We start from the raw sequence: 4,862 nt of genomic DNA, 5'->3' as shown, positions 1-4,862 counted from the left end.
AAGGAAGGAAAGAAGGAAGGAAGGAAGGAAGGAAGGAAGGAAGGAAGGAAGGAAGGAAGGAAGGAAGGAAGGAAGGAAGAACTGCCAATTCTTTATGCTTGGTTGGACTTGTAAGACAGATTAAGAAAGAAAAAAATAGTATTTTTCCCTTCAAAAGTTCTTTCTTTAATGGAATATGTTGTTTGAAGGCTTTGTCCAAGTCTTAGGTCTATAGAAGTAAAGGATTTCTGGGTTTCTCATCTCTCGTTGGTTTTCTGAAAATGCCTGAGACATAGAGTGGTTCTTATTTAGACTCTAACAACACCGCCATGCTCTCCTTCCATTCCTGTGTGGTCTTTTCAGGAAAGGATAATTGCCCTGTGGTTTCCCTAATACCATTCATTCACTCAACAAATATTTATTCAATGCGTACCATGTGCCAGCCATTTTAATGCATATTTCATTTTATTAGACAAAATAAAACTAAAGAGCAAAATTAAAGCAAAGCAGAATTGTCGTGTGAATTTTAAAACTTGGAGTAAAAGAGCTTTTTTGTCTTGTTTATAGCAATAGGTCAATGGAAGGTTGTATAAAGTGGGTAGTTAATAAAAGGGAGTAGAGGTAGATAATCTGTTGTTCTCTTGATGCTCTGTAGTATAGGAGAAGCATCTGTGTCAAGCTATATCTCAAACTCCACCTAACCAATACTGTGCTCCTGATATGCATATCCTCAGCTACCCCATTTCAATAAAATGTCCCATTTTAGTAAATGTCAACTCCATTCTTTCAGTTGTTCAGGTGAAACTCCTTAAAGTTCTTGACTCTTCTTTTTCATCCCATATCTACACCATCAGAAAATACTATTGACTCTACCTTCAAAAAATACCCAGAATCTAACCACTTATCGATTTTCCATGATACTGTGGTCCAAGTCACCATCGTTTCTCCCTAGGTTTGCTGTAACCTTCTCATCTGCTCTTAGGGGTACCCAGAGCGCTACAGGCTTATCCCACTGCTTAAAATCCATTGCCTCCATATCTCTGAATCAAAACTGAAAATAAAGTTCTGCCAATGATGTTCAAAGCCCTACATGATCTGTCCTCATTTTCTCTCAGATCTTCTCTCCTATTTTCTTCTACTCATTCACTCCTCTTTACCCCACTGACCTCCTCAATCAGAGCATGTTCCTGCCTCAGACCCTGCACTTGCTAATCCCTCTGCCTGGACCATCTTCTCCCAGAGATTCACATGGCTTTCTCCCTTAATTTTCAGGACTTTTTCAAATTTCACCTTTTTCAATGAGGCCTTCTAAAGTCATTCTGTCTAAACTTGTACACACTCTCTGCCCTCTCATGAGACATATATCCCTTATCTCCGTTACTCTTTTAGCTTTTCTCATTAGCATTGATATATATCTAAAATCCTGTATATTTTACAAATTAACCTCATTTACTTATAAACAAGATTATAAGCTTCATCTTGCATGAATTTTTATCTGTTTTGTTCAGTCTCATATCCCTGGCACCTAGAATGGTTTTTAGTACTCAAATAGTTGGCACTCAAAATATCTTTCTTGAATGAATGAACCTAAGATAATTAAAGCAAAATTCCAGGATGAAATGTATTTTGCTTTTTTGTTGTTTCTGTACTACAAATTCAAAGTCATCTTTTTTTTTGTTGTTTTTAAACAAAATCAGAATCAATGCTTTATAAAGTTTATATGCATAGCACCTTCATTTAGATATGTATCTTTTAAAGGACCTCACTTTAACCATATACTAAGAAGTCCTACTTTTAAAGGTCTCTATTGAAGGAGATTTCACAATTCCTTCAGTAACTTCCAAGATTTAATTCTCATCTTCAAAACCTTCTTTTTATTCCAGCCCATCTGCTATGGTCTGAATGTTTGTGTCCTCTCAAAATTCATATATTAGAATCCTAATGCCCCATGTGATGGTATGAAGAAGAAGGGCCTATGGGAGGTGCTTAAGTCATGAGGGTGGAGTCTTCATGAATGGGATTGGTGCTCTTATGAAAAAGACTCCACAGAGCTTCCTCACTTCCCTCTACCATGTGAGGATACAATGCAAAGTCTGTAACCCAGAAAAAGGCCCTCACCCAACTATGCTAGCATCCTGATCTCAGACTTCCAGCTTCCAGAACTCTGAGAAATAAATTTCTGTTGTTTGTAAGCTATCCAGTTTATGGTATTTTGTTATAGCATTATGAATGGACTAAGACACTATATAAGACCCATAGGCCTTTGTTTTGACCTATTTCTTTGGGTCTATTTTCAATGAAAATGGATGTAATTGGCCCCTTTGTGAATTGTTCTCTTCTCCAAATCAAATCATTTCAGTCCCTCTACCTCTTCCTCCATGGCTGGATTCACCAACTCCTTAGTTAGCAATTCTATGGCTCTTCTGTCAATCATGCTCAAGATTGGAATCCTTTTTAGTAAGGAATTATCTCTTGGACATAAGCTTTGTTAATGCAAAGACTACTTCAGTGAGACAAATGGAGAAAAACACATACTCCTTATTTGTCACTACAAACTAGCCTCCTAATGAATCCAATAAATGGAGTTTGCTTTATATCAATAAGGAACAAAATTTAAAATTCATGCAAAAGCACACAGATAAAGATTATAAAACAGCCCCATCTACATCACCACTGTCCTTACTCAGGTCCCAGACTCCCCAACCCAACTTCTATGGCAGCCACCCTAATAGTCTTGTCTCATCACAGTCCCATCAAGTTCTCTTCCACACTGACTACAATTACCTCAGGAAAAAAAAAAATCTAGATTTTTCAGGGTGGCATAGAAGACCTTTCTTGCTCTGGTCCCTGTCTCCCTGTCCAGCCTAAGTCATCACCTAATCCTCCTAGGCCTCTACATTAGATTCTGCTTCTTGAACTAATTAGAGTTTCCTGAGTATCCACAACCTAACCTTCATTTCTGTTTATGATGTTTCCTTTACCTAAATTGTCCTCTCACAACTTATTTGCCTGAGTAACTCTCAATCATCTCTTGGCAGAGGACTATTTAAAGGGACACATCTTACCCATCTCATTTCTGAATAAATTGAAAATGAGGGGGTTAAGAGATCAAAATAACACATTGATCATTCTTGGAGCTCAGATTAGAGGTTGTGGCTTTAGTTCTGTGAACACAGTGGAGATTCTAATAAAGAATCCCAGAGCTGAGCAGCTCACAATCCCACTGCAGCAGCGCTGGGTGGGACTAAGCCTTGCACAGTGGCTGAGGGGGAGCCTTACCTAGGGACCGAGAGTGATTCTGGAGAAGTTCTGTCACATGTGTGCCCTGCAGGTAGCAGATCCAGGAGAAGAAAGAGAGAATCTGAGCTTGATAAGCCCAGTGATTTTTTGCAAACTTTCCAATTAGGCCAGTCATTTCCTTTTCATTGGGACACTGTGACTAAGAGGCAGAGAGAGGCTAGGAATGTACTTTAAAAAATCCTTCTACATAGATGCCAGAAGTGGAAGAAAGGCTCTTCTGTCTAAGAGACTTCAGGCTTCACTCCAATGCTCCCTCCTATGTGTATCCTCCTCTAGCTTTGCTTAGAAATTTAGAGGCTCTTTCCCCTTTTCAGTGGTCCTCAACCAGGGCTGATTCCCACCCCCAGAAGACTTTAGGCAATATCTGGAGACATTTTTGAGTATCTCAACTAGGAGTGGGTATGCTACTGGCATTTGGTGGGTAAAGGCCAGGGATGCTGCTAAACATCCTTCGATGCACAGGATAACCTCTCCAAACAAGTAATTACCCAGCTCAAAATGTCACTAGCGACAAGACTGAGAAATCTTGCCCTAGGCATACACTGCCTCTAATTTGTACTCTCCCACCCTCACTTCCTTCAAATTCCAAAAGCAGGAGTTTGGGATTTCAGTTTTGGATTTCCAGTACCTAGCAGGTGATCAATAAACATTTGTTAAAAAGACTTAATGAATGAATGAGTTGGGTCATAAACATTAAAACTATGAGGAAATAATCAATGAACTCTCTGGATGACCTAGTGACCATTTATATCCTCGAGCTACTAATTTGGAGGCTAAATGCATGGTGTCTGTGAACTTCTAAAATTCCATGTAAAATGCCATATGCTCATATTTACATTTTTATGAGTAGATTGCTTAGATTTTATCAGATTCCCAAAGAAGTCTATTACTCCAACAATGTTAACCACACTTAGGACACCAGTTTAAAATCATACCTTGAGAATTAGTGTATCAGCCCCTCTTCTAGGAAAGGTCTGGACATACCTGTCTTTCATAAAAGGATTATCTTGTGGTTTTGACTCATTATATCCGAATTTAAGAACCACAAGTGCTTGTTTTCATGCCCAGAGCTTTTTGCCTTTGACTTTCTCATTGTTCTATTTTTGTTCATGACCTCTTAGGTCACATTTCCTGTGCTAACTCATAGGTAGCCTGCAAATATTGTATCCTGAGCATTTCCTTAATCAATCTCATTCCATTTTGTTTCTAATTATACATTGAATTTTCCAGGATCATATTGAATTTTAATAAGATCATTATAAATGATCTGCCTAATGCAGTCATTTTACATACGATAAAATGGAGGCCCAAAATAAATTAATCAATTGCTCAATATCAGGGAAACTTCAAGTGGTCAAGAACAGGTCCCTTGTTTCCTGGTTTAGCATGATTTTCTGCACATATGCTAATATTTTTACCTATCACGGCATCCTACTCATTGCCCGTTTGCCTTCTTGCTTCTTAAGAAATTTTAGCTGTTGTGTGTAAGAGGAACTGTCCGCCATTTCTTCAGATTCCCAGCTCATGGCAAGAAACGAGAGAGAGACAGACAGACAGACAGACAGAGAGACAGAGAAAGACAG

The sequence above is a fragment of the Pteropus alecto genome, unplaced genomic scaffold (genome assembly GCF_000325575.1).
Source record: "Pteropus alecto unplaced genomic scaffold, ASM32557v1 scaffold21, whole genome shotgun sequence".
Classification (NCBI taxonomy): domain Eukaryota; kingdom Metazoa; phylum Chordata; class Mammalia; order Chiroptera; family Pteropodidae; genus Pteropus; species Pteropus alecto.
This window is presented reverse-complemented; position numbering follows the sequence as displayed.